The sequence below is a fragment of the Lissotriton helveticus genome, chromosome 8 (genome assembly GCF_964261635.1).
Source record: "Lissotriton helveticus chromosome 8, aLisHel1.1, whole genome shotgun sequence".
Classification (NCBI taxonomy): Eukaryota; Metazoa; Chordata; class Amphibia; order Caudata; family Salamandridae; genus Lissotriton; species Lissotriton helveticus.
Window position 1 is genome coordinate 310,543,817 of NC_136069.1, and position 20,937 is coordinate 310,564,753.

Sequence of the window (20,937 nt, forward strand, 5' to 3'; positions counted from 1 at the left end):
AGGTGAGGATAAAGCCCAGAAGAGTATTTGGCTGGTATTTATAAGTTCTCACAGCCCCCATCCTAATTCACAGTTTGCGGTATTGCTCGGGTCTTCTCAAACTTTAGGGCAGAATAGGCACTTGTTCCATGGATCAGTGGTGTGGATATTCTTTGGGATGTTCCTGGTGGTGAGGCCCATCCTCCCTGCCCCTCTGGTGCACAATACGTGGGATATCCGCAGTGTTCTTTTCTCCAGGGTGGGGTGGAGCGTCCTCACGTATGCTATGGGATTATTATGGGCATATGTTATTCATTGGGTGGGGGGGTGGTTCTTGGTCCGCACCAGGGGAACTTTGATATGACGTGGAGGCCTCCCCTGGGTATTATCTTCTTCCTCTGGGTCACCAGCGTCAGTGGCCGTAGCCGCTGTCACAAGGTCTACTCCCCGGTCTTTTATATCCCCTTTTATTAGGCTCAGGCCAGCTGTCCCAGCAGACCAATATTAAAATGAGGAGAGGAGCCTCTTGCGTCCTCGTGTAGCAGCGGAGCCCCAGGAGGGTGCAGGTAAGTGCTAATAAGCACCCAAAGGTGCTACAAAGTTCCCTGAGCCTCCACCTGTGTCCAAGTATCAAGAAGATCTATGGCAGTTAAAAGAGGGGGTCACCGGGGCAGGCCGATGTCCCTTTACATACCTCAGCGCTAACGGGGCTCAGTCACAACAAGGGGAGGTGAGCTGTGTTCTTCAGTTGTCTCCGGCCTCAGTTTCCGCTGCACCACACCTCCGGAGTTATAGGGGCCACCAACAGGGAGGGGGGTCGGGGGTGGGAGGGGGAGAGAATGAGAGAGGATGCCGCAATCGCCCTTCCGGTCAGCTTCTTCGCCGAAATGGGGCCTCTACAGTCCACACCCCTCTCCTCTCGGCTCCGGGTCTATCCGATGCCCACCACTTGCCTCAGTGTTCAACGGGCCGCTGTGGGGCCCTACGGCGTCCAACTCAGATTGTGTGCAATTGGGCCATAATCCAGGGTCTTGTGTGCGGATGCACGCTGTCTCCGAGTCTACCAATCCAGCGCTGGCCCCAGGAAACTCCACCGCATCAGTATTCGTTTTTCTGGCGTAGGCCTGCCACGTCACTGAGTACTCCCGCGGTGCAGAGCCTGGCCAGCGCCTCACAGCAATCGCCCTCCGGGCCAGCCTGCAATCCCTGGCTGCAGGCCACTTGCAATGCCTCGGGTTCACCACCGATATAGGGCCTCCGTAATTACTGTTTTGGTTCAGGGTTAATCCGATGCCCAGTAGTTGTCTCGATCTATATCAGGCTGTTGTGGAGCTCTCCGGCACCAAACTCAGTTTGGGCACCTCTAGGCCTGGATCCAGGGTCTCATGTGCACGCCGTCGCCGTGCACACCAGCTCCGCCCATGCCCATTGAGAGCCCGCTGCCTTGGTATTCGGTGCCTGGCAGTTGTCTCAGCCGTCACCTGGCCATTGCAGAGCCCTACGGTGCCCAACTCCGTTCAGGCACATCCAGGCCCGAATCCGGGGGTCTGGGGTGCGAATGCACGCCATTGCCAAGCCCACCAGTCCCGCACAGGCCTCAGGAAAGCCCGCTGCATCGGCACTTGTTCCTTTAGCGCAGGCCTGCCGTGTCACCGGGATCTTCTGAGGGCTAGGACACGGCCAGTACTCCACGGCATTCTCCGTGTCCGCCCTGCAGTCTGTTGGTTCTGGGGTACTCATGATGCCTCAAGCGAGCATTCAAAAAAGAGCGATTATTACCTTTGACAAAAAAAAAAAAAAAAAAAAACCTTTGACAAAAAAAAAAGAGCGATTATGCAGATTATTGGGAGGAACAGGTGCCCGGGGACTGGACCTTGTCGCTTATACGACCACCATTTTGGGCTGCTAGCCACGCCCCCCACACACTTCCTGCTGCGCTCTGCAGACAGAAACCGATGCAGCAGTAAGGGAGTAAGGGGCCAAGGCACACAGACCCACCATGTCATCACAGAGGTTTCAGAGGGTTTGTAATTCGGTTGAGCAACAGCCAGTGGTGTCTGATATTGGGGGATTACTTCATTAATATTTTCTGGCAACTCAAGGAATCAACTACCTGCATCTTTTATCCATCGTTTTAAGGTCAGTCCTGGGCAAATTCCCTATTGTGCCAGGGGAGATGGGCAAGGATTCGATCTCTGGTTACGACTTGGTCAGCATGTGTGTAGTCAATGTTCAAGTACTGGACCCCCCCATCCGCCCTGAGTTTTATATTGCACAAACTCAAACCGAAGTTATCAGAGCACTTTACACGAGCACCACCACTGCAGTGTAGAGGGTTAAATTAAAGTGGGTTGGGTGGAGCAGGGTAGAATGGCATAGACTGGTGTAGATTGAGTGGAGTGGGGTAGATTGTAATTGGGTGAGGTGGGGTAGATTGTGGTCTACTGTGGTGGAGTGGGGTAGATTGTAGTGGAGTGGGGTAGATTGTAGTGGAGTGGGGTAGACGGAGTGAAGTGGGCTGGCTTGGTGTGGGGTAGAGTGGGGTAGATTGGAGTGGGGTAGATTGAAGTGGGGGGTTGGGGTAGATTAGTGAGGGACAAATTGTGATAGATTAGAGTGCGGTAGATTGGGATGGAGTTGACTGGCAAACTGGAATGGGGTAGGGTAAACTGGATTGGGGTAGATTGTAATGCAGTATAGTGGGGTGGGTGGGGTAGGCTGGAGTGGGGTAGACTGGTGTGGAGTGAAGTGGATTGAAGGGGGTAATTGGGATGAGATTACATTTAAAACAAGCATTGAAAATGCAATAGGTCTCGCCTTTGATTAAGTTAAAGCCATTTGCTTTACTAATGGTATTGTATAGAAAAGCAATTGGCTTTAACTTAATGAAAGGCAAGACCTATTGCATCTTTAATGCTTGTTCTACTCTATAGAACTAAATATGTGCATTTCAGTGTCCTGCGATACACATGGCTCCCCCAGCATTCTTACCTTCATACTGCAAGTCGCACAACACAAGCAGGAAAGAACAAAGGAGAGAATTCTGTTAGCGCAGGGAGACACCATACTGCTGTCGTGTGCAGTCACCGACCCGATCTTCCTTCCTTTTGAAGTACAACCAACCAGCACACAACATACATAAATGGGGAAGCTCTTCCCCAGCAGCCAAGGCTGAAATGAAAAAGGAAATTCCTCTGGTGCTCACAAGAGGTATTTCCTGCAGCCAATGCGAGGATGTGCTGGAGTCGTCCACAGCATCAAAGCACTGCTGCGGTAGACGGCTCCAGCACGTACTCAGTCCTAGGAGGGTAATACAGTCTAACATGGGTCAATTGGATACACTACCAATGGGAAAACTACATACTGTGCATTTGTTCTGCTTTAAAGTAAATATATGCTTTATAACAATCACTGCAAAAAAATAACAGATTTTGTAAACACTGTAAAAACAGTGTTCGCTATTTTGGAGATTAAGCAGCTGAATAAACACAGATCAGCATTGATTTCAAAAGTTTTGGAAAACAATGAGAAAACACCACTGAAACCCACAAAAAAAAAAACACTCAAAATAGGGAAAGCCTACTTATAGTGTACTGTATCTGCTTTCTGTAGTAACTTGCAGTGCTGTGGTCTGTGTTGTGTCCCTTTTGTTGTAAGTGAAGTTTGCACTGCAGATTTCAATGCTGTATTCCAACTACTGCTGTCTGCGTCGTACTTACGTTATTGTGTTACAAGAGCTTCCACTACAGTTGTCCATTTGGTATATTGTAATTGAAATTGTATTTATATAGCGCGTACATGTTGCATTACTGTAGCATTTGAAGACATTTTCACCATCCAATAACTAAAACCACTGGTTGTTAATGCGGGTTTAAAAAACAAAATGGAAACGGGACACCAAGAATACCTGAACATGTCTACATTTAGCTCAGTGCCCGATAGGGCCAGCACAATGACATACAATACCAAGGTTAGGCAACACGTCAGGGGAATTAACACGCGTTTAGAATTTCAACCAGCGAAGTAAGGCAGGTCACAAGCCTGAAGCACTGAGACCATGAAATTAATCATTTAAAACTGTTCATCATTGTTTAAAAAAATACATCAATCTCATTTAGAGCAATTGTTTTTCAGAGAACTGTTTTAGTAAAGGCATATACAAACATGCATGTGTAAATGATATCTGAAATGACATTTACACATTTCAAAGACTGAACATAATTCCATCACACAAGGGAATCTGATAACAGTGACAATATATTAATCAAGCATACGTGCATTTCTGCAAGCAGAAAGAATAAACATTCAGCATATTAAAGTGTTTGACTCAATACAAATTGATAGAGTACCACATTGTCCTAGTGGCAAAGTTTCCACCTTTGCAATTCTAATGTGCAGTGTAACCTGGAGGAAAGGAATAGATCATGGAAATTACTGTAAAACAATCTTTTATGTAATCTGTGTATTTCTTTATAGTTTGTAGGCAGAATGATAAAACTTCAGGAAAAAAAAGTCTCAAGTTACTTACTTGTGTAACAATATATCAGTAAGAGACATTAGTTAGTGATAGATTTCTTACCTTAGAATATCTCCAGACGTCAGACTGGATCTGGAAAGTTTTTCGTCAGTAGTACCCCTGCGCGTCGGTAGGCATCGTCATATGGCTCCACATACGTCGTTGGCGTCTTAGTCGCCGAGATGACGTAGCTGGAGCTACTTAGACGTGCCCACGCGCGCTGACGTCAGCTCTGTACACGACTTTCCGCGCCAGGAACAGAGAGCCATGCAAGATACCGACCACTGGTGCATTGAAACTAGGGCCCTAAAAAGATGACCTTAATCCTAGAAATCAGTTAGCAGAACGGGAAGGATGGGTGGGGCGGTTAAGGAATCTATCACTAACTAAAGTCTCTTACAGATATATCGTTACACAAGTAAGTAACTTGTGCATCTGAAAGAGACACGTTAGTGATAGCCTCCTTACCTTAGAATAGATACCCCAGCAATACCAACCCCAGTGGTGGGTCTGCGAGCCAAGATCACACCAGAAAGTCACGGAGAACAGAACAGCCAAAGAAGCAGTGTCTCCGGACTTGACGGTCAAGGCAATAATGCTTGGTAAAAGTGTGCAGCGAGGCCCACGTGGCTGCCGGACTGATGTCTTGCAGGGGGACACAACGTCCCAATGCAGTAGTAGCTGCTGTTGCCTTAGTAGAATGGGTGCGCAACCCCACCGGAGGTTCCTTTTTAGCCAGAGAATAACAGGCCTTGATAAACAAGACAACCCAGCGGGATATAGTCCTCTGGTGTACAGTCCGCCCTTTCTTGGCGCCTACGTAGCCAACAAAGAGCTGGTCATCCACCCGGAATTGTTGTGTGCGATTCAGGTAAAATGACAGTGCACGTTTTGGGTCCAGACGGTGGAGCCTCTCTTCCTCTCTGGAAGGGTGCGGAGGCAGAAAGAAAGTGGGAAAGGTGATAGTCTGCCCGATGTGGAAGGCAGTGACAACCTTTGGCAAGAAGGAAGGACGAGTGTAAAGGTCAACCTTGTCCGGATGAACAGACAGAAAAGGAGACGAACAGGACATTGCCTGGAGCTCACTCACGCGCCTATGGGAGGTATTGGCAAACAAGTAAGCAGCTTTCAAAGTAAATAAACGAAGAGTGCAGTTGTGAAGCGCCTCAAAGGGAGAGCACATCAAATAGGTAAGAACCAGATTAAAGTCCCACTGCGGCATTAAAAACGGAATAGGAGGGAAAAGGTGAGTAACGCCCTTGAGAAATCTATTTACAACAGGGGACTTGAAAAGAGAGGGCTGATCATGGACCCTGAGAAAGGCCAAAATTGCAGAAAGAGAGCCCTTAATAGTTCCCAGAGCACAGCCCTGCTGGGCTAGAGAAAGAAGGAACAAAAGGACCTCTGAAAGAGGGGCAGAAAGGGGATCCACATCCTTTGTTGAGCACCTTGCCACAAATTTGTTCCACCTGCAGGCATATACAGATTTTGTGGAGGGACGCCTGGCTGCCAGAATAATATCGCAGACTTTAGGAGGCAAGTCAAAAGGAATCAACTGTTGCCACTCAATCTCCACGCATGTAGGTGGAGGCTGGACAGGTTCAGGTGTAGGACTGTCCCCTGTTGCTGCGACAGAAGATCCTCCCGAAGAGGCAATTGGATCAGGAGGTCCATGCTCATACTGAGTAGCTTGGGATATTAAACTCTTCGAGCCCAGTCCGGAGCCACAAGAATGACTTGGGCCCGGTTGCGCATGATCTTATTTAGCACTTTGGGTAGAAGTGGTATAGGCTGAAAAAAGTACAATAGACCGCAACTCCACTCGTGACGAAAAGCATCGCCGAGCAAGTGCCGCTTTGGAAACTCCAGCGCGCAGAAGTAATGACATTGCGCGTTCTCTTCTGTGGCGAATAGATCTAACCAAGTCTCCCCCACTGTTGAAAGAGACCTTGCGCCACCTCCGAGTAAAGACACCATTCGTGATCCATCATGCACCTGCGGCTGAATTCGTCCGCCCTGACGTTCAAAGAACCAGCCAGGTGTTGACCCGTCAAGGAAATGTCTTGACGTTCCAGCCATGTCTACAGGTACAGAGCCTTTTGACACAGGGTCCACGAACCCACCCCGCCCTGTTTGTTGCAATACTACATGGCGGTGGTGTTGTCGGTGAACACTTGCACCACCCTCCCCTTAACAGAGGGAAGAAATGCTTTCATTGCAAGAAGGATCGCCCAAAGCTCCAGAAGGTTGATATGGAACCGGTACCCCGCCGGAGACCAGGGGCCTCGGATCTCCGTCTCTCTCATGTGGCCATCCCATCCCAGGAGGGATGCATCCGTCACCACTGTGCTCAGGCTGGGGAAAGGAGAGGGATCTGCCGCTGACCCAATGCCGATTCGTGAGCCACCACTGCAATTGTAGTGCAGTGCCCTCAGAGATCTGGATGTAGTCCAGATGAGAGGTTCCCCTGATGCTGCGTCCACTGGAACTTCAGGTCCCACTGCACAGCCCGCATATGCCATCTGGCATGGTTGGTCAGTAGGATGCAGGAGGCCATGAGGCCCAGCAGCCTCAAGGTAGTCTTAACCGAAACCCAGGACAAGGGCTGAAACATCGGAATCATAGCCCAAACGTCCCGTACTCGCTGTTCGGGTCGGCCATAGTCTGGAGGTGGGAGACGACTGCCTGGGGCGAGCCTGCCTTCAGCAGCCAGTCGTCGAGATCGGGGAAGACTGAAACCTCTGATCTGCGCAGGTGAGCTGCGACCACCGCCATCACTTTCGTGAACACCCATGGGGCGTTGGTAAGTCCAAAAGGGAGCACGGTGAGCTTAAAGTGCTCGTGGCCTACCGTGAACAGCAGGTAACGCCGGTGGGTCGGCAGAACAGGGACATGAAAATGTGCGTCCTGCAGGCCTAACGCTACCATCCAGTCTTGCGGGTCAAGGGCAGACAAGGCCTGAGCAAGTGTGAGCATTTTCAACTTCTCCTTACGGAGGAAGCGATTGACGTTCCGAAGGTCTAAGATGGGACGCAGACCTTTGTCCTTCTTTGGCACCAAGAAGTAGTGGGAGTAACAACCACAACCTACTTATGGCGTCGGAACGCACTCGATGGCCCCCTTGGCCAAGGGGGTTGTAACTTCCTGTTAGAGAAGTGCTGAGTGATCCCCAGACATGTGGTGGTACTGGGGTGGCATGGCTGGGGGGGGTGTTGTCTCAAAGGGGAGGGAGGAACCCGTTCGGACAATTTGCAGAACCCTCCTGTCTGATGTGATGTTGCGCCAGTGGTGGAGGTGATGGTGAATCCTGCCACCTACTGGCGTCTGGTGGGTCTGAAAAAACGGACTAGGAAGGTTTGGAGGCAGTGGCAGCAGGGGGGGTGGTGGACTGACCCGCATGCTGGCCCAGTCACCCGCCTCTGCGGGTCCCACGTTCGTGGCTGCGCTGAGACTGTTGCTGCGCCGGCCTGTGGCTCTGAAACAAACGTGTTTGGGCGCCCCTTCATTGATCACGAAAGGAGCGAAAAGCAGAAGCGGAAGGAGTGCGTGTGGCCGAAAGGCCTAAGGACTTGGCCGTAGCCTGCGAGTCCTTAAAACGCTCCAACGCGCAATCCGCCTTATTGCCAAACAGGCAAGTGCCACCAAAGGGCATGTCCATCAATGTGTTCTGGACATCCCCAGAAAAGCCAATCGTTCTCAGCCAGGCGTGGCGACATAGCGCCACAGACGTGGAAATCGCCCTGCCCAGCAAGTCAGCTTTGTTGAGACCCCAACGGATCGTGAACTTGGCTGCGTCTCTCCCCTCAGCAATAGCTTGGGAGAGTATTGTCCGAGCCTCCACCGGACACTGAGGCAGCATCTGCCCAACCGTATCCCACACAGAATTGGAATAACGGCCCAAGAGACATGCGGTGTTCACAGACCGCAGTCCTGAACTGGCGGAAGAAAAAATCTTCTTCCCAAACTGCTCCAGTTTCTTGGATTCCCTGTCTGGAGGTGCAGAAGCGAACACGCTCGGGGACGCAGAGGCTTGGACAACCATGCTCTCAGGAGTAGGGTGTTGGGGAGAGGAAAACGGGGTCATCCGGGGCCGGGAGATGGTGTCGGGCCATGTTCCTATCCACAGTAGCCCCTGTGTTGGGCCTGGACCAGGTGCCCAAAATATCGTCCAAGAGTGCACCTCTGTCAGGAAGTTAGTCCTGACGGCCACAGTAGGGAGCCCGAGGTGGAGAGCCTTGGCCGCCCTACGCAACACCATAGATTAGGAATCACCCTCTACCGTAGACACGGTAGAAGGAGACAGTGAGCCAGGTTCAGGAGTATAATCCTGGTCACCTGCATTCCCCAGATCCTCATTGGAGTCCGGGTCTAACTCGCATTGTGCTGCGAGAGGGTCCTCAGACCCCTCCTAGTCCTCCCCCGTCCTCCACAGCCTGCCGAACAGGTGGAACATAAGGAGGTCGGTGAACCAAGGGAAAGAAATTCCCAAACTGCATTGGAATCGGTCAACACCCTTCCGGCACTGGCTCCACGTCGGGGAGAAGGCCAGGGGAGGCGTCGGCGGGTGTTGCGGCCAGTGGCGGCGCCGCCGTCTGTTGTACCGTGCCAACCGACATGGACGGGGAACCATGCGGGGATCTATGGGGGTCTCTCGGCGTCGAGACCGAAGTCGCCGACTATGCCGGGGCCGGCAAAGTCTAAGAACGAGGACCCTCAGTTGGGCCCACGGTCCTGAAGGCGCAACGGCGGGGCCGGATGGTCCGAAAACACGTGCCATGGCTGACAGGAAGTCGCTGATGGACCCGGAAAAGGCGTGTAGGCCATCGGCAACTGCAGAGGCGGTGCCACCTGCACCCTCAGCCGCGACGCGCACCCGGCTAGGGGAAGGTGACGCTTCTTCGACTTCTTGTGCTTCGACTTACCTAACTTAGAGTACAAAGACTTCGATTGGTGGAGATGGCTTCGGGGCCGGTCCCTCAACCTCCCACGGGAACTGGAACGATGTGGAGCAGACTCCTGGGCCTCTAGCCACTTCAGAACCGCTCGAGCAAAGTTTTCAGAGCCATGGCCCGGCAGTGGGGCCACGACTCTGAGTCGTGGTCGCGCCCCAGGCAGTAGAAACACTCACGGTGTGGGTCCGTCACCGTCATTGTGCAGGGACAAGCCGCGCAAGAATTATCAATCATCCCTATACACCAGGAGTAAAAAAAAAAAACCAGACAAAAGTCCCAAAAATAACTCAGTCAAAAAATGACTGGGAGTACCGCTCTCTCCGGATCTGTGCTTGCTGGGGCGGATAAAGAAAGGACAGACGTCAGCGCGCGTGGGCGCATCTAAGCAGCTCCAGCGACATCACCTCGGCAACGTACAATGCCAACGGCGTACGCGGAGCCGTATGACAACACCTACCGACGCGCAGGGGTACTGCAGACGAAAAACTTTCTGGATCTAGTCTGATGCCTGGGGATATTCTAAGGTAAGGAATCTATCACTAACATGTCGCTTTCAGATAGCAACAAGCATTGACTAAGTGAAGAAGTCTCACCTTCTTGACCTATTAGCTATGCCAATTTCTTTTTGCTGACGTCAAGCAGTATCAGGGGAAAAACAAAGGGAAAAAAGGTGCGATTATGTTACTGTGTTACTAGCTGCATCATTCTGTAAGTGTGCACATGGGTTATGTTGTGCCTACAGAATGACACTGGCACCATTTTCTTTTTGTTTTAATTTACAGACTTAAGATGGGGGATCACTTTTAGCTTGGTAAATAAAATTACATTTTATGGCACGAAAGGATTATGTTACTTACCCTGTAAGCATCTGTTCTTGGCATGTAGGGCTGTAGATTCACATGCTTCGCATACTCCTGCCGTCTAGTTTTGGGTCTGGATGTTTGCAAGTTGTTGTTTTTTTTTAAAGAAGTCTTTGCCAGTCACGAGTCACCTTTTGGTGATAGTGCGCATGGGCATTGACCCCATTGTTAGCTTGTATTCCCACAAGAGGGTGAGAATGTAGTAGTAAATGTAGTATAAAGATGTCCATGTGTATGTAATGTGAATAAGAAGAACTGCAACACCCATAGGTGGAGGAGGGAGGGTGCATGTGAATCTACAGCTCTACATGAAAATAACACAATAATGTGTGGTAAATGTATGTCGTGTAGACCATGTAGCTACTTTACATATATCAGCTAAAGGAATGTTACCTAAAAAGACCATCGATGCTCCTCTTTTACGTGTAGAATGTGCTCTAGGAGGTATAGTTAAAGTTCCTTTAGCTTTAATATAGCAAGTTTGGATACATTTAATAATCCATCTAGAAATAGAGATAAGATTACCTTTATGAAGTAGAGCAAATGCAACAAAATGTTGTTTAATTTTATGAAAGTCTTTTGTTCGATCAATATAGTATATTAGTGCTCTTTTGACAAGTGTGTGTAGAGCCCTTTCTGCTACTGAATCAGGTTGAGGAAAAAACACAGGTAACTAAACTGATTGGTTAATATCAAATGCAGAGGCTACTTTTGGAAGGAATTTTGGGTTTTACAAAGAACTACTCTATCTGTATGCAGTTGAAAGAAGAGCCTGTAGCTCACCAACACGTCTTAATGAAGTAATAGCAATACGAAATTAAACATTCCATTAAAGAAATTGTAGTGCAAAATTGTGTAATGGCTTAAACGTTGGGCCCATAAGCCTTGTGAGAACAATGTTCAGGTTCCCGACAGGTGCAGGTTGGTATCTTGGGTGGTGGTATTCTTTTAGGGCCTTCCATAAAAGCCTTTATTACTGGGACTTTAAATAAGGATAAATGTTGTCTGTTTGGTAGATATCCAACTCGCTGTAGATGCAAAAGGTAACAAATAATATTTTGGATGGATTCATCTAGTGGATCAATGTTATTGTTACAATATAGAACAAATCTTAACCACTTCGCTGCATAGCATGCTCTAGTGGTAGGTGTTCTTGATTCCTTAAGAATTGGTGTACAATCTGGTTGGAGATTTAGGTATCCAAACTATGACTTCAGAGGCCAGATCGCTAGGTTGAGCTCCATGGTGTTTGGATATCTGATTTCTCCATGGCTGTGTGAGAAGGTTAGAAGTAGGGTGCAACTTTTGGTGTGGAACTACCGACAGTTGTAATAGTGTGGTGAACCATGGCTGACGAGCCATTGTTGGAGCAACTAGAATTAGTGTGAGTCCGTCTGAGTTTCCGAACTAGAAATGGAAGGAGAGGGAGAGGCAGAAAAGCGTAAGCAACATGGTCTACACTGCACACATTCACCAAACATTGTGTAGATGTGTTAGCGAGGCAAGAAGCTAATGTAGGCCAGGCAGTACTCAAAACACTGTTTCGGACAACTACAGGTTAGGCACCGCTTTGGGAGCATACTGCTTTATAGTCTATGCAAAGCATGTGATCTACAGCTCACATGCTTCGAACGGATAATGTTACTTACCCAGTAAGCTGTAAATTCACTTGCGCCCACCCGGTCACCTGTAGTTGTAGCAGTTCTCAATTTACATGCATACGTATTGACATCTCTGTTCTACACTTACTAACTCCATTCTCACCCTGTGCGAGAAAACAATCTAACAATGGAGTCGATGCCCATGCGTACTATCACCAAAAGAAGGAGTCACCTTGCCTCGTGACTGGAAAGACATCTTAGAAGAAAAACAACTTGCAAACATCCGAACCCAATACTAGATGGCAGGAGTATGCAAAGCACGTGATCTACAGCCTTGAACATAAGTTTCCCTTCTTGTACTATTTTCTGCCCCCTCTTTTTGTGTTCTTCTGGGAGATATTTTAATAAACTTTCCATTTCATCCTAGTGAGCTCTATCATATCTGGACAAGAAACCTTATGTATAAGGTATACGCCAATGGTTGGCTGACTGAGCAGCTACTCTTGTCCCTGATGCATCTACGAGTTTGGATTCTTTATCTGGAGGTGGATCCTCCCCTGATGTTTGTGAATTTGCCATTTTCCTGGCATTAGACACCACTAAAGAATCCAAAGGCAAGTGACCCCTAATAAAGACTGGATGAGAGCGAGGGGGTTTATATATTTTTTTGTCCACTCTCGGTGTTAGTATACGTGCTCTAACTGGGTCTTTAAAAATATAATTAGTGTGCCTTAACATACCTTTAAGCATAGGCAACATTTGTGTGGTTTTATGTGTGGTTCCTAAGGTTTCAAATTGGAAATCATCTTCCAGTGCCTCCTTATGTAAAGGCACCCCATGGTAATTAGCTGCCCTAGCAATTAATTCCTGATATGCAGAATTAGCATCAGCAGGGAAACATTTTGCTGGATACAGATGAGGGTCTGTATCTTGCGGTGGATCTATATTATAGTCATCCAATGGATCTGGTGGTGGCTGATAATTGTCATCATCATCCTCTGTATCGGGATTTGTCTTAGGAGAACCTGATGGTGTAATGTGTAAAGGATCTATATCTGGTATAATGGGTCTTGGTGAAGAAGGTGTTGGGGTCTGGGGAATATGAATAGGGGTTCTGAATTCAGTGTCTGGCTCTCTTTTTAAAGGTATCACTGATTTTGCGGTTATGTGTTTAGCATCAGGATTTGCGTGAATCTTCTTTTGTTTAGGATACAGCTTTTCCTTCATTTTCTCCAAAAGCGGCTACGGTGCCTGTAAGCGAGCATTTTTTTGTTTCGGCGTCAAGCTGGATTTTTGCTTTTTCTCTTTCGATCCAAGCTGTTTCGGAACCGGAGGGGTATCATCTCAGCTTTGGGCCCGAGATGGAAGACTTGACTTGCTGTTTCGGTGCCGAACCAGAAGGCGGGGCATTTGAATCAGAGCCTCAGTGCCGACAATGGAATGTTAGCAGCCATGGCCCAATAGCCTTTTGTTTTGTTGGGAGTGGGTTTGGAAGGCAAAGGGGCTTTGGTACCCATCGCACCCTGTCCAGACGGAACATCTTGGGACTTGAGTTCGATCTCCAATTCAGAATCGGAGTCCTGGAGGGAGAAGGCCACTTCTTCCTCCGCTGCCATTTCTTTCTGCCTAATGTGCTCACCAAAGATATCAGGGGTTCCTGGATACTTTGTGGCTGCATGTCTCTCCATCGAGCCCGACGGTCGTGCAGAGTCTTTTTGGAACGGAACAACCGACACGCATCGCAGTCTTCCTCTTTATGCTCCGGGGACCGACCGAGATTACAGACCTTATGCTGGTCGGTACGTGGATATCTGGAGTGGCATCGAGGACAGAATTGAAACTGCTCCCATTCTATCAGCGGAAGGCTGGACACTGGTTCTTGAAGTAGAAGCTGAGAAAAGAGATAGGCCCGAAGGCAGCGGTTAAGAGTTTTTTCGATAATATAGATAAGCTTTTCTTAGATTTCGACACGAAAAGGTGGAGACGCTATCAAAAACAATACCGATTAGGGTAGAGGGAATTGCGCACCGAAGGGTTCCCGGTTAACGGTTTCGAATTGGAGCACCACAATATACGTCCGAACCAGATAGCGGAAAGAAAGCAATCTAACAGTGAAGTCAATGCCCATGCACACTATCACCGAAAGGAGGAGTCAACTTACCTCATGAATGGAAAAGACTTCTTCGAAGAAAAACAACTTGAAAACATCCGGACCCAACACTAGGTAGCAGGAGTATGCAAAGCATGTGTATCTGCAGCACACATTCTTAGAACACATCTTTCTGCTAACAAAGTGACTGACAGCAAATGGCAGATGCTGGGCCCTCCCAAAAAATGTAAGAAAAAGCGAGAAAACAAGCATTGGCAAACCCAATAGGTCTTGCCCGTGCAAAAGTTGTTGGCTTTGGCAATGTGTTTTAGCAAAGCCTTACACTGGTGTGGCTGGTGTTCAGCATGGCTAAAAGTGAGTGGGGTGCAGTGTGGTGGAGTGGAGTGGGGTAGATTGGTGTAGAGTGTAGTAGGATAGATTGGCATAGTGTGTTTTAGAGTGGGGTAGTTTGAGTGGATTGGAGTGAGATGAATTTGAGTGGCGTGGGGTAGACTGCAGTGGAGAGGGATAGACTGCAGTGGGGTACAGCGTGTGGGGTAGATTGGAGATGGATAGATTGGGGTAGTTTGGAGTGGATTGGAGAAGATAGTACCGCTGATTGGAGTGGGGTAGATTGAGGTACTTTGGACTGGATTAGATAGGTCTAGTGCAGATTGTAGTAGTGTAGATTGGGGTATATTGAGTGGAGAAGATTGGAGCAGTGTGGATTGGAGTGGGTTTCAATGTGTTAGATTGGGGTAGAGGGGAGCAGGGTAGCTTGGAGTTTGGTGGGGTGGAGAGAGGTAGACTGGCACGGATTATGTTAGACATGAATGGAGTGTGATAGACCGAGGTCGACTGGCGTGGAGCGGGATAGATTTCTGTTTAGTGGGGTAGACTGGAGTAGAGTAGGGTAGAGTGGGGTAGGATCACTGATTAGATTGGTTTCTACACTGGCACTTGGTAGAGAGTAGGACAGACAAAGAGGTAACAGATTTAGTTGTTAATGGCGGGGAAGTTCCAAGGCAGGGCTTGCCTTTTTTCCTTTATCCGAATGCTACTTCAGGAAGACGGATAACAGACAGGTGTTCACATGTCATTGTGGCTGTATTTTGAATACTTAATGTTGGCACCAGCACTGCTACTACTTGCTGCAAGAGCCCTCCTCGTACACAAAGGTTGAGTCAGAGCTACAGCCATAACATTACATTTGAAAGAGAACAAACCCGAACCACTTCTGAAACCTTGGATCCACATTCCCTGTATGGAAAAGGAGCACATAAGCATGACACAACCTGTCCCACTTTGTTCCAGTTGCACGTTATTCTTGACAGAGCCTGGAGAAGAGTGCAAGGGCTTGCTGAAGAGACTGTCCAGGAGATGAAGCCCAGGTGTGCTCAGTGTTTGTGGAATACTCAGAAGGTGCCTGGAATTGACCTGTGCTGGGATAGGCCGGTTAGTCATCACCCAGAAAGTGGTTCTAGAGGTGAAATGCATGAATACATGTAAAAATAACCATGTGCCAACCGGCACTTCTACAGCCAGAGGTCTGTTTCTGCCAACATGAGGGTTCAGATAGTACAGAAGCGAGAAGCCTGCCCAAGCCCAAAGGTTGCATCTGCTTAGAATGCATAACCCGGAGGCAGCATCTCACAAAAGCTAGCCCCTCACTAGTTCCACCTGCAAAACTAAGACATGAAGCAGTCAACAAGAGAGAGAAGCACGATCATTGCGGCGGATGTAGAGGGGCCGCCGAAGACGGCAACATGCACACCAGCCAGTGCACTCTATGCCAAGTCCTTTGTCGAGCAGATAATAGTGAGGCATGATCTCCAGAGACAGAAAACACAGGCAAAGCCATCACAGGCATTTATCCTGATCAGTAAGACTATTTTGTCCTAAAGAATTATATGAAATGATCCAGGAGTTGTCCTTGGGCAACCGCTTAGTGAAACTAGAACCGGTGTATAATTTTGCATAAATTCAACATACAGGAGGGGATCGCTCTAGACAATGGAACAGAGGAGGTTGGGGACTATAGTGTGTAAGCACCATAGAGCAGGGAAAAGGGCACCTCGTGGATCCAGCCTTTCAGTATAAGCCTGGGGATGAGATCATTTAATCTTGAATCAGATACCCATCAAATTGTGTAGTATTTTATCCCACTGCGATAGTAAAAGTATGTTTTTCTTGAAATATTTTTTTTAAAAAGCTGGACAAAAATTATTGGGTCCTTTGACTGTTGAGTTTTGAGTTTATGTCCCACACTATCTTGGAGTGTTCACCCTTGCTACCGTTAGAGTTGACCGGGGAAAAGCTATACCTGGTCCAGTTGGCAAAGCCATAGTAGGACTGAGCCTAGGGGAAAAAAACCTCAGCCACCAAGGTTGGGACCTTTGCTCGTATCCATCCTAGATCAGGAACTTCAAGATTCTAGGTGTAGAGCATAGAATGAAAGGCAATGTCTCTGAACTACTTCGATCTGGCAGAATCACGGATATCTCCAGTGGTTGAGACATGGAAATAGGCTTCTTTATGGAGGTCCAATGACAACCTCCGGTCATCATTCAGAAGGTAGGGAATAACCTCTGACTGAGTTACCATTACAAAGGAAGCTTTCAAGCGAATTTGTTGAGAAAACATAGGTCTATGATAATACACAGACCCTGATCTTCTACCCTAGACACTGTACGAAGTAACTGAACTGGTTCTGTCTGTTTGCAGGTACCGGCCTGATAACAAATTTTCAAAGCAGTACATCATACATTAGGGACCTGGGCTGCTTTCAGCCGAAAAGAGGCCATGGTTATTACTACCCCTCATACTTCAACATATTTGAAGATCTAATGTGCTTCACCCATCTGTCCAAAGAGATCCTGTCCCATCTACAGCCCTTGTAGGATACGCTTCCCTGCACTAGCCCTTTGTTGGGGACATGACAAAGATGACACTATTTAATCATTTATTTAGGTTAGACCATGGAGCATTAGCAGAGGAGAGTGAAATACAGCAACTTAGATTTCTTATTTACCTGGAGAGGATGAGCGAGAAAAGATAAAGGAGTCTTGAAATGCACTTTGCCGCTACTCCAGTTGTGCTCCAGAAGTGAAGGAACCAAATAAGATTGGTCCAGAAGTGAAGGAACCAAATAAGATTGGCCCAGAAGTGAAGGTACCAAATAAGATTTCTTTAGACCTGTCCCAAAGCAAATGAAGCTCATGCGCTCTGACTTGGATTGCATACTGAAACTGAATTTAGCGGATACCCTACCCATAAAGGCTATGAAGGATGCTGCCTTCCAATGACAAGAAATTTGCAGCAAATGAATGGGTCATCTTTATGTAGTACATACTCATCCAACTCTTCTGCATCGATTTGGGGATGGCCATGGAACTGACATACTATTCAACAGTTCACAGTAATCTGGAGATGGAGTATCTTATTCTCCATAGGAGAGCTCTCTGTAGCCCTCCTGAATGGGTTTGTAGGGATAATTCCTATATACACAAAGTCAAGTGTATCCTGATCAAGTATCAGCATTATAACTTCATGTTTGTGGGTCATTTCCCTTACAGTGTTATGCCTCTCTTTAGAGTGGTGTTTCTTCCTTGTCTCTTTCTACTCCATGCACTTCGGTAATCCTTTGCAAGTTTCCCATTCCCACAGTTGGAGCAGAATCCAGTATCAAACAGACCACCCTCAAAGTAGGCATTGATAGGTCAAGATGAGATGTTATGGCAGTTGTCTACAGAGAAGCAGGCATCATTTGATTTGTTGTATTTATATAGAAATAGCAACAGTACAACATTTCAAACTAAAACACTATACACAATTAACAACAAATATCAATGTACATTTCAAAGGGTAATGGGGTGAACTGGTATGTACCAACAACAATTAGAGATTTCTGAAGTGGAGTAGAGGCACTGATGCCGAGAACAGACATCATCTAATCATGTAACTATAGCTACCTAGATGAATGAGCATAACTGTAAATGTCCTGCTTGGTGGCAGAGCAGTAGGATCCTGGACGGACCACAGCTGTGTCCACTTCAGCTTCAAAAAAAAAAAAAACGCCGTACACCACCAGGCCCAACAACCACCAAGAAGACAATGGAACCGAGTCACCACCGAACAACTCACCACAGCCCTCTCCCAGAACCCACCCACCAGCACCGCAGACCCCAACGAAGCGGCCTCCAACCTCACGAACTGGATCTCAGACTGCGCCAACCTCCTGGCCCCCCTGAAGACCCAGGTACACAAAGACAACCACAAGAAAAACTCCTGGTTCACCCCCACCCTCAAGAACTCCAAAAAAGAATGTCGCACCCACAAAAAAACCTGGCGCCTCAATCAGACCGACGAGAACATGTCTGCTCTCAAGAACGCCACCCGCAAACACCACCAACTCCTCCACGCAGCAAGAAAATCATCCTTCAAAGACAGGCTCGAAAACAACGCCCACAATAGCAAGGAACTATTCGGCATCGTCAGGGAACTCTCTAACCCAGACGCTGAAAACAACGCCATCCCCCCCTCTCAGGATCTCTGCGACTCCCTCGCGGCTTTCTTTCACCACAAGGTCACCGATATTTACAAGAGCCTCTCCACATCCAACACAAACCCACCTCCGGAATCCGACACTGACAACACCACCATCCACACCTGGAACCCAACCACCACCGAGGAAACCACCCGCATCATGAACTCCATCCACTCAGGATCCCCATCCGACAAAGCCAACAACATCATCGCACCCCACCTACGAGACGTCATCAATGCATCACTCACCACCTTCCCCGAAAACTGGAAACACGTCGAACTCAACGCCCTCCTAAAGAAACCTACAGCAGACCCCACCGAACTCAAAAACTTCCGGCCCATCTCGCTTCTCCCATTCCCCGCCAAAGTGATTGAGAAGATCATCAACACTCAACTCACCACCGCCCTAGAATCCAACGACTCACTCGACCCCTCACAGTTCGGTTTCAGAGCTAACCACAGCACCGAGACCGCCCTCATCGCAGCCACAGGTGACATCAGATCCCTGACAGACAAGGGAGAGACCGTGGCACTCATACTCCTGGACCTCTCCGCAGCCTTCGACACGGTATGCCACCGTACTCTAATACGGCGCCTCAACAACGCCGGCATCCGAGGCAAGGCCCTGGAATGGATCACCTCCTTCCTCTCCGGAAGAACACAGAGTCCGACTCCCCCCCCTTCAGATCTACAGCTACTGAAGTCATCTGCGGCGTCCCACAAGGATCCTCCCTCAGCCCCACCCTCTTCAACATTTACATGATCCCCCTGACGAACATCGCACGCAAACACGGACTCAACATCATATCCTACGCCGACGACACTCAGCTCATCCTCTCCCTCACCAACAACCCCACCTCAGCAAGAACCAGACTACACGAAGGCATGAAGGAAGTAGCGGACTGGATGACAGACAGCCGGCTTAAACTCAACACCGATAAGACAGAGGTCCTAATCCTCGGCCCTACTCCCACCGCCTGGGACGAATCCTGGTGGCCCCCCGCCCTGGGCAGCACTCCCCAACCCACCGACCACGCCCGCAACCTCGGCTTCATCCTGGACTCGTCCCTCTCCATGAACAGACAGGTCAACGCGGTGACATCGGCATGCTTCAACACCCTCCGCATGCTCCGCAAAATCTTCCGCTGGATCCCTACCGACACCAGGAAGACCGTCACCCACGCCCTCGTCACCAGCCGCATGGACTATGGGAACACTCTGTACGCCGGCATCACTACCAAGCTACAGAAGAAACTTCAATGTATCCAGAACGCAGCCGCACGACTCATCCTGTACATCCCCCGCCACCACCACATCTCCGGACACCTGAAGAAACTTCACTGGCTCCCAGTCAGCAAGAGGATCACCTTCAGGATCCTCACCCACGCACACAAAGCCCTTCACAACCTCGGACCAAAACTCATCAACCACCGCCTCTCCTTCTACTGTCCTCCTCGCACCCTGCGCTCGACAGGACAAGCCCTGGCAGCCGTGCCCCGCATTTGCGGGGCCACCGCCGGGGGCAGGTCCTTCTCCTACCTGGCAGCAAAGACCTGGAACTCTCTTCCCAGCCACCTGCGTGCCACATAGGACCACCTCTCCTTCAGAAGACAGCTCAAGACCTGCCTTTTTGAGCACTGACCCCCCCCACCCCCCACCCAGCGCCTTGAGACCCCCACGGGTGAGTAGCGCGCTTTACAAATGCAAATGATTGATTGATAGGATGCCATGGGAGTATATTTACGGAGGATGAAAAGAGGTCTAATCGCAAAGATTAGGACCTTGTTCATTTGGGAGAGTGAGTACTGAGGTAGGTCCGAAGGTTAACTATCGCAGTATTCCAGTTTGCTAGATACTAGTCAGTTAATGAGTGTTTTAGCTGTGTTGAATGGAATCAATGAGTGGGAGTGGGTATTTTATTGGTTTAATAGTTGGTATCATGCAGCAGTAGATTTGGTGGTAATAAATTAATTACATTATGGCCCGTTTTGTTTTTACCCTGCCAAAGGATGTCCTAAGATTAAAATCAACAGGATATCACAGCAAGACATTTTTAACCAATATTAGTATCCCGAGAGTGTGTATAAAATTTATATCTAAGGGCTCCCTCGAGAAGGAGAGCCCTTCTAGTAAGAGTGGAGTTACCGGACAAGGACTCAATGATGAAGCATGTCACATAGAAGTGTGGGTGAGGCTCTTTTTGTTTACCCAATTAAAAAGGGGGGGGGGGATTATTCTCCTCTATCAATCTGAAAATAGGGCCAACAACTGTGCACTTTTGGAGGTATCCTTTCAGATTAACGCTCTGCATGATTGTACCCATTGTATGCTGCCTTTTATTCGAATTTACATTTCTCTCATATTCATAAAGCCGCTTGCGGAAAGAAGGTAAAAT

At 48.5% G+C, this 20,937-nt stretch overlaps 1 protein-coding gene across 1 annotated transcript in view; it reads right to left on the reverse strand.

Annotated features, from left to right (window-relative positions):
* The window catches only part of XPO4 (exportin 4), a 471,754-nt gene that overhangs the window by 331,105 nt on the left and 119,712 nt on the right, over positions 1 to 20,937 (reverse strand). The gene's annotated exons all lie outside the window — the stretch shown is intronic.